Consider the following 9,996-nt stretch of genomic DNA (forward strand, 5'->3'; position numbering starts at 1 on the left):
TCCTGAACATCATGAAGTTCCTGTCAGACCATTTTCCCATCTTACTGAAGTCCTTCTGTATGGCAGTATGACTCTTGAATGTGTAAACCACTCCTCCAGGGTCTGTGTCATCAGAAAACTCATAATCCAGATAATGAATGAAGATGTTAAAAAGGATTGGATCGAGGGGACACTGAACCCCTTGGGACACTAATAATATTAGTCACAAATGAGTCAAAAGTTATATTAGACACGTAAAGAAGAAAAAAAATCTGAAAAAATTTCAGCAGTATTTATCAAGACTTGTATTAAATAGTCTTCAAATGAGAAAATGGCTTTTAGCAAAGCACACTATTCCAAAATGAATTCAGAAGACTTGTGTGTCTTATAATGTAATTTAATACATTTCCTCAGCCTTCAGAAAACATTTTTTCTTATTTCCTGCCTCCATTTTTAATATTTTCTGTGTTGTTTTTTATTTGTTAATTTATTTCTTTTTAATAAATACAGTAGTGTTCAAGGAGTTATTTTATTAGTGTTCTTTTATTCTTTTTTCATCATGTTTGTTTGTTTGTTTGTTTGTTTGTTTCCTATTCTAGAACCTTCAAAGGATCTTCATCATCAGGAATTTTCAAAATGTCAAACAAAAAGATAAAAAATAGCACTGTATTTGCCCATACTAAAATTTATTCTGGGCTTAAGCTATTTCTCTAGTCTTTATCTGATAATCCAGTCAGCTCTGTGGAAATCTGAAAGTATACTGGGGGGATAATTTATTAAAAGTCTTGTTAAGTGATCATCAGTCCACCAAAGGTTAATGAAAATCCTACATTGCACCATATCACAGAATCAAAGAATGAATTAGGCTGCAAGGGCCCTTAAAACCCAGTTCCAGCCCCATTTCTGTGAGCAGCATTGCCACCCATCAGCTCAGGCTACCCAAGGCACCTTCCAACATAACCTTGAACACCTCTGGGGTGGGGCACCCACAGCTGCTCTGGGCAGCCTGCGCCAGTACCTCACCACTCTCCAAGTAAAGAATTTCTTCCTATCATCTAATGTAAATCTTCCCGTTTTTAGTGTTAAGATATTCCACCTTGTCCTATCACTATTAGACTGTGCACAAAGTTGGTTCTTCTCCTGCGTATGAGCTTCCCTCAAGTACTGGACAGCAAGGTGACCCTCGGGCTCCTTCAGAGTAGGCAAACCATGCATACTCAGTCTTTCCTGGTGGGACATGCTTACCTGCCCCTTCATCAACTTTGTTGCCTTCCGGACACTTTCAAGTATCTTAATATCTTTTTTAAATTATGGAGCTCAAAACTGCACACAATGTTCTAGTTGTATCTGCACTAAATACAGTGGAAGAATCACTTATTCCTGTCTGAGAAATAATATAAAATGTATCTCTTTATAGAACACATCTTCATTTTTGTATTTGTTGTCGTTAACATAAGGGGGCTACTCTGTCTGGAGAAGAGAACTCTCCAGGAGGATTTGGTAACAATGTTTCAATACCTAAGGAAAGGGACTGACTCTAACAGTCTGTTGTGTCAAGACAAGGGGAAGTGGTTTCAAAATTAAAGAGCATAGATTTAGGTTAGGTATAAGGAAGTTGTTTACAGTAAGGGTGGTGAGACATTGGAACAGGTTGCCCAGAGATGTGGTGGATGCCCCATCCCTGGAGACATTCAGGGTCAAGCAGGACGGGGCTCTGAGCAACCTGTTCTAGCCATAGATGTCTGTGTTCATTGCAAGGGAGTTGTAATAGATGACTTTTAAAGTCCCCTTCCAGTTCAAAAGATTCTGTGATTCTTGATAATTCCGGGCACAGTGACATGCTGCCACAGAATTGCTTTGCCCTCATTGCAAGTGATAACAGGACAGTAAATTGTAGATGGTGCATATGAAAAAAAAAAAAAAAAAAAAAAAAAAAAAAAAAAAAAAGGAAAGGAAAGGAAAGGAAAGGAAAGGAAAGGAAAGGAAAGGAAAGGAAAGGAAAGGAAAGGAAAGGAAAGGAAAGGAAAGGAAAGGAAAGGAAAGGAAAGGAAAGGAAAGGAAAGGAAAGGAAAGGAAAGGAAAGGAAAGGAAAGGAAAGGAAAGGAAAGGAAAGGAAAGGAAAGGAAAGGAAAGGAAAGGAAAGGAAAGGAAAGGAAAGGAAAGGAAAGGAAAGGAAAGGAAAGGAAAGGAAAGGAAAGGAAAGGAAAGGAAAGGAAAGGAAAGGAAAGGAAAGGAAAGGAAAGGGAAGGAAAGGAAAGGAAAGGGAAGGAAAGGGAAGGAAAGGGAAGGAAAGGGAAGGAAAGGGAAGGAAAGGAAAGGGAAGGAAAGGGAAGGAAAGGGAAGGAAAGAGAAGGAAAGAGAAGGAAAGAGAAGGAAAGAGAAGGAAAGAAAAGAGAAGAGAAGAGAAGAGAAGAGAAGAGAAGAGAAGAGAAGAGAAGAGAAGAGAAGAGAAGAGAAGAGAAGAGAAGAGAAGAGAAGAGAAGAGAAGAGAAGAGAAGAGAAGAAAAAAGAAAAGAAAAGAAAAGAAAAGAAAAGAAAAGAAAAGAAAAGAAAAGAAAAGAAAAGAAAAGAAAAGAAAAGAAAAGAAAAGAAAAGAAAAGAAAAGAAAAGAAAAGAAAAGAAAAGAAAAGAAAAGAAAAGAAAAGAAAAGAAAAGAAAAGAAAAGAAAAGAAAAGAAAAGAAAAGAAAAGAAAAGAAAAGAAAAGAAAAGAAAAGAAAAGAAAAGAAAAGAAAGGAAAATTTAGTTATCTGGTCCAATCACGAGCCTGTGAAATCTCAGTAAACTTTGTGGGGCATTTGAAAGTAATATCTTGTAATCACAGGGCTGAAGCCAGAATTCAGAACGAAAGTGAATTGAAAAAAGTTCTTTGAAAAACTGAGCATTGTCCTCAGATGGTGGATCCTTTCAAAGGACAAAGGACAGCACTTTACCACCTTTTAAAATTCAACAGAATAATCACTCATATATTAATATTAATTCCTCAGTAACACATAATTTATATCTTATAATCAACAGTGCCTAAGAGTATCGGGGCAGATATTATTAACGTTCTTTCTGTGCAAGACAGATTTTTTTACAGATCATTTTCCCAAGAAAATGTCACTTCCATTAGAACAAGTACTTCTATAATTTATACCAGATCCTATGTATGCATTCCATGTACACAAAAATCTCCGGTTCCTCTTAGCACAACCATTTTTATACTATAACTTAAGTGCTTACTGAGTCACAAATCTACTATGACTCATGACTAACTAGTGCACAACTATTATTATCTTTTTTTGTAATTAACTGTTCCAAAGTGAGAATCTACTGTTGCTTTTGATACTGCTAGTTTCAGAGAAAAATGCATAGACTGGGTACAGAGGGTCACAAATACAGTAGGAGGGGAATGCCGTTCTGAATTTTACAGCAGATTGCCTGAGTTTTGGGAACAGAGATGAATGGGGTTTTTGTATTTAGTTTTTGAGGGAATTTCCTTTTGTTGTGGACTTGTCAGTGCACTGACCCTTATGAAGTCTTCAACTGAGAAACTACTGGGTTGTATGGGCCCAAGCACATTTTCACCTCAAGACTTTTCTTCATAAGGCAGAAAGTGGTATTCTGAAAAACTGTGCTCTGCAAAAGCTGAAAGATTTTTGTTGACCTAGCTCCTACCTATTTCAGCTACATTTCCTCCTAAAACTACAATAAATAAATAAATAAATAAGTAAGTAAATAAATAAATAAATAAAATAAAATAAAAGTCTGGAGCTGTGAAGGCCTTGGATAACTTTGTCTAAGAACTCATAGATCTCAATCCAGAACATAACTTTTCAAGTCCTAGAAAGAAACTTTAAATAAAAATAAAGTGATCTATAACTTAAGAATAGAAGCAAGAAATACGTTATTTTCCCCACAGAGCACTGTTACCTTCACTTGTAAGTAAACTGTGTGATGTTATCTATCACAAAATTACTCAGCTTAGATATCTGATGATCAGTAGAAACACAGAAAAATAAAGTTTACATCAATAAAATCTCATTCTAACAGATTACAGCAGACTTAAGAAAACTGCAACACAAAAATTTATTAGCCAGATTTCTAACAGCAAAATTCAACATTTTACAAAATATGTCTCTGTTCAAGATGCTACTGAATAAATAAATAAATAAATAAATAAATAAATAGAATTTAAAATGCCTTTAAAAAAGTAAAGGAACCTCACTTGTAGAAATGCATTTGTTCTCTGTACATTTTAGCAGCTGTTATACCTCTTATGACTTTTTTCCTGAAACTGATATCTATTTAAAATATTTATAAATAAAAGATCATTTTTATTTGTTTTATTACTAAATACATTCACTAAATCTGAAATATTCAGTTTATGTGCTAAGAATCTCTTACAATATATATGTATATATTATACTTTCACTTCCATCTTGATGAGGTAAGAAATTTTTCCAGTATCTGAAAAAAACAAACTCCTTGATCTGTTTAAGATGAGGGGCACATTCTCTGGCTCTGATTTTCTGCAGTGTCAGCATAGGAGGTATAGATCAGAGCAAAGCTGTGTGTGTTATTGTTCCTCATATCAGAAGATCTCGAAAGATACAAGGTTTAGGTAGAGTTTATGAGAGCAGTTCAAACCTTACTGGCCACCCAAATGATATGACTTTTGAGGTTTCCTCATCAGAGCTGCTTAATCCCTCAGGATGAATTTTAATTGACCCTATATACACCTATTCATATTCCTGGAGAGAGGAAAAGCAGAGATCTGTTGCCCTCACAGCTCTTCGGATACAGTAGTAGATAATATAGATTTTTTTAAAATAACAAACACCTGCTTTTTCCTTTGGAGAATAAACCTGAGGCAGCTGAAGTATGGACTCTACGGAAGTAGTATGTGATCATACAATTAAAAATGATATTAATAAAAGTGCAGACATAAGAAGACCCAAATGTTCCTGGAAAACACTGATTTTGAAATTTCTGATCTTTTGAATGCTTTACTGCAACATTAAAATTCTTAATTATTTCAAAATTATTTTCATGTACACATGAGTAAGAAAAGAGAGAAGGAAAATTTAAATAACATGCCATGTACCTTTATAGTAAATACAGCAAAGTTATCTGTGGGTTTGTACAGTATGCTTGTCATTTTTTCCCTTCCTCTTATGAAGAATCCTTAGTCTGTAAACAAAATGTATGCCGTAGGCATATGTTTGTGATGGGAGAGTAACAGTGAAATAGTTATTGTCTTAGTTCACTTTTACCCTCTTTCACTTGCATCCAGTGTGACATTTATGTAGGAAAAGAACTTCTTTAGGCATATTTTTCTTTTACTTTCTCCTCACCCATTCTTAAAATACTTTGTATTTTTCTTCTATGCATGTCCATATGATCTTCTATATGTACGTGCATTCCATAGCTCCAAGGGCACACTTCCCTGGAGAAGTTTTTTTTCACAAAGGAGAATGCAATCATACAAGTGGTGAGCCAAGAAGAAAGCAGGAAACAGAAAGAAAAGGGAAGGGAAAAAAAAAAGAAACACCCCTCAAAATACTCACTGGAATACAGCTACTTAGTAAACTGCTTTGGTTAAGTTGCTGGTTGTATAACATTTCTGGCTGTATTTTTGCAAGACTTATATTTGGATTTTAAGACTAATATTCAGATTAATTTCACTTAATAATGGACGGATTTTTCCCCCCCCCCATCCATGGAAAATAAAACAAACCTTCAAATCCATTTTTAACCATCACATGTAAAGGAGAGAGCTATACAGAGCTGCTGCTGCAATCAGATTTCATAATCAGGATTTCTGGATGAAACATTCTCTCTCAGTAATTCATTGTCTGAGGAGAATGATGGAATCCTGGAATGCACTGTAGCTTCATAAGTATTTGCTGAGTTCAGGTCCCCTGGCATATTTCACTCTTTCTAGGATTCAGTGCCTAAAGATATGCTGTAGCTAACTTTATTAGGCAACTGAGCATACAAGTTCTGTTGGGAACTCTTTTCCTGGGCCACTGCTGTGCTCAGCAGTGGATGTTCATCTTGCTCTCTCTTGCAGTCACCAGAATGAGAAAAGCAGTCAAATGAGCACCGTAAATACCTACTAGTCTTTTGGAGCTCTACAAATATAGCTACAAAGCAAGAAGATAAGCTATTAATTCAAGCTGCAGTGAACTGTTGGATCTTATGCAAGTAGATAATCAGAGACATGTTCTGATCAGTACTAACTTAGTGACAAAGCATGACAAGGAGATAAAGCAGCCAGCCCATTCACACCCATTAAAGTGTGTATGTTTAAGTAGTAAAAAAAAAAAAAATACCTTATGTGTGGAATCTACAGAAGAGCTTATGTGGCAGCAAGTACATTCAGCATGCTAACTCTCATAAGCCAAACGAGAAAAAATTAACCCACACATATCTGCATATAATTTTAGTGCAAAGTGTTTGAAACAGGTACTCTGCTGAGTTATATGCTGTCCCTGAATCTTCATTCCTGTTCTGAATTTTCCCTGCTGGCTTTTCTATACCTAGTTTCAAAGTCAGACAAGGCTATCTCTTTACTGGATTAAGCAAGGTTTAAAATAAATATGTCTTACATGAACTTGGGCTATAGTTCAGCCACTAAGCCACTGTGCAAATTATTTTTGAATCCATGAATGAAAATCAAACATTGATAAAGTATATTACCTCTTTACTTTCTATATCTGATCATGAGCTTGTTTTTTTAAGATCTTGGGATATTCAGCTTTAAATATTCTGTACTTAAATAAGATAATAAAAATGTTATAAACAAAAACTGATATCATTTCAAGAGATAATAATTCTTTCTGAAGGATTTAGTTAGTAGTACACTAAGTTAGACATTGTGCTTTCCATGTTGTAAATTTATCAGGGATATACGATTCCTTTCAGCACACATACTGACAAATGTTAAGACTGTTGTCTTCAAGCTACAACAAAACAATTATACTGAATTTTAATTGCCACTCTGTGAAGTAGTCTTTGTCTATTAAAACAAAAACAATCTTGACAATAAATTATTTCATTACACAAAAGGATTCATTATACATTATTGTAACTCACATTACTTACATAATTTATTGTAGAAGCAGTTAATTCATACCACAAGGTACTGACTAAGATGGTCTGCTTTCTTGGAGATACCACATAGATGGAGTTAGAGGTTATAAAGCATCTCTTTTCCATTTATTTTTTCATCCTAATCATCATTATTAGATCACAGATTTTGCTATATATACTATAGACATACAGAAAATGTACGCATACAGTAGCTAGTAGATAGAGCTACTAGCATAATATGTAGGTAATATCTATATAATCACCCTCCATTTGTACTTTAAAAGAGCAGAACAGTACACTGAGGTATAAAACATTCCAGCCAATATTCAATTCACAAATGCAGGATCAATATACACAGTTACTGTGTACGTAAATGTAAAACATGTATGTATCTACATATAAATATACACACAAAGATAGGTGCATACATACTCGCACTCACAAATATTAATACTATGTATTTCTCAGCAGAATTAATCCACCCATTCTTTATAATCATTATTAATTAGCAGACTATGTATTAGTTTTAATAACAAATATGTGAGATATGCTATTAAAAAAAAAAAAAAATCCCATGACTGTGCAAAGTAATATAGTTCGGCAGTTGTGCTAATACAGTCAGCTTTGTCAATCTGCTTGCTGATAGAACTTTGAACTGGCTCTAAGTCAAAATCATAAATCAAACAGCAGGATTTGGTACATTTGCTTTTAAGAAACAAGGGTAGCTTATTTTAGGGTTCCCTCTCTGCAGTTATTCAGTCCTCCTTTCCAGAAGCATTCACAGCCATATGTCCAGGACTAATTCTGGGAGCAAGATAAAGTGTAAGATTCATTTGGTGTTCAATGACAGCTCTGTCACTGGATGACACCCTCATTCGGAGACCCAGCAGAACATTGCAGAAGACACTGCTTTCAGAACAAGATAAATTCACAGGGACCTTCATCTGAAATATAAACAGCTTTTTTATTATTGTTTTAGAACAGAATTGTTTTATTAGAAGTTGCCAAGTGAGATTTTCAGTTTGAGATAACAGAAATATCTAGTCTTGTCCAAAAACTCTTCAAGTATTTTCAGTGTTTTCCGCTCAATAATTAAAATTAAGTCTAAATCTTCTTTAAAATAATTATCAGATAGATAATTTTTTGTTATCTTGAGCAGTATTTCATCTCCTGAACACATATATTTCTGAATTTCAGATATACTTTAATATTTTGTATCTAGTATTATGGCAACTATTGGACTTTCTCAACATTTTTTACAAATGGAAAGATATTTAGCTGAAACAATACATTTGATGAGTGTTTGCTCTTTCAGAGCCTGTCCTGGATTTGTTTTGAACAAGGGTATAAGTATTACTTTTTAAGTACAAGATATACTCCTGAAGTGAATCAAATACAGCATTTTCTGACCCAATTTTCAGTCTGCAGCTCAATTTTTCATCTAAGAAAAAATATCAGGCTTTTAAATTCCATCATAAGACAATAAAAGTCTAACAAAATTGGAAAGAATCCTGAATATTAAGGTTTAATGCATGCTAGAGTTTAGTTCGATTAATGAAAGATTGTACCTGTAATATTTTCATTTTTAACTTTCTGTCCACAGAATAATATCAATGGTAAGCTTTCATTCTACCATTTTTATTTTATTTTACTTTTTTAAATATTTGGTCAATGTTATATGTGAAAACTATAGTTATCTTTAACTCCTCTATTGTTTTGCTAATCTGGGATGTTCTTATTAATGTGAATGCTCATGTTGATATTCTGTGGGGGGTCTTCTTGTGACACCAAAGAAACCTGCATGATCCTCATCCAACCACAGATTTTTCTTTCCTTCCCAGATCCTTTTTCCCTTCCCCCTCGCCTATTTTTTTTTTAGGTTAGAGTTATTCATGTTTGACCCAGGATTTTAGATACTATACAAGAATCAGTATCCTAGACATCCCAGGGATTTGAATGACTATTATGCGTATATAGGAGATGAGAAATAGAAAGATATTGTTGAATCTCTAAAGAAAGGTTGACATTTTGCTGGCCCTGAGCAGTTCCCTTAAATATTGAAGTTTTAGCAGCATTCAGTCCTTTGATTTGTGAGCAAAAGTGTAACACAACTTGGCCATTATGAAATCACAAAAGTCCCCTGTACCTTCCTATTACATTTAAAAATAATTTAAAAAAAATAAATAAATAAACAAACAAACAAATAAATAAATAAATAAGTTAACCTCTCTTCTGTTCTGCCTCTTTCTGCTTTTTTGATATTTCTCAATTTTCTCAATAGAAGACTATTCAAGTTAAATTTTATTATTAGCAAAAATATCTTTTTAAGACTGTAAGATGTCAGCTGTCATATGAAATGATTATAAAAATATTCCTGAACAAGGTTTCAAAATTTGAAGTCAGCAACTCCCATTCAAATTTGAGTACACAAATGGTTAGACTTGTATCAATTTTTGCTGAGAAGAGAAACCAATATGGAATATTTTTGAAAATCACAAAATGATAAGCATGACAAATATGAAAACATACTGAATTCTGTACTGTTTTGTAGGACTTCACATCTCATGGCGTTTCCATACAACTAAGAACAGAAAATCATAAATGGATTTAAGCTTACCTTAAGTTAATGGTTTATCATAACTGTTTCTCCTCCAGATTATCTACAGGAGTCTTAAATTTAATCACTCGTTGATAATAGTTATAGCAATATTGTTGTGCCATGAGAATATAAAAATAACTTGGCACCATTTCACTGGAGGAAGCGCTTTTCATCTTTTCTTAAGGCTTACAGTTACTGTTGTTATAAATTCTGTCTACAGATTCACACAGTTTATTCCAGTATTTTCATCAATTGCAAAATGAGACATGTCTTAGGAAATCATCTCAATGTAGATATATTACAATTACATTAATTACGTTAATTACATTAGTTCACCAAC

General features: G+C 33.9%; 1 long non-coding RNA gene across 1 annotated transcript; it reads right to left on the reverse strand.

Annotated features, from left to right (window-relative positions):
- Positions 1 to 7,166: 7,166 nt before the first annotated feature.
- Positions 7,167 to 9,730, reverse strand: LOC124417545. Its single transcript, XR_006932502.1, has 2 exons — positions 9,675 to 9,730; positions 7,167 to 8,001 (listed from the first exon to the last, which is right to left on the reverse strand). It is a non-coding gene; the product is annotated as an uncharacterized LOC124417545 (long non-coding RNA).
- Positions 9,731 to 9,996: the final 266 nt, after the last annotated feature.

The sequence above is a fragment of the Gallus gallus genome, chromosome Z (genome assembly GCF_016699485.2).
Source record: "Gallus gallus isolate bGalGal1 chromosome Z, bGalGal1.mat.broiler.GRCg7b, whole genome shotgun sequence".
In the NCBI taxonomy this organism is placed as follows: Eukaryota; Metazoa; Chordata; class Aves; order Galliformes; family Phasianidae; genus Gallus; species Gallus gallus.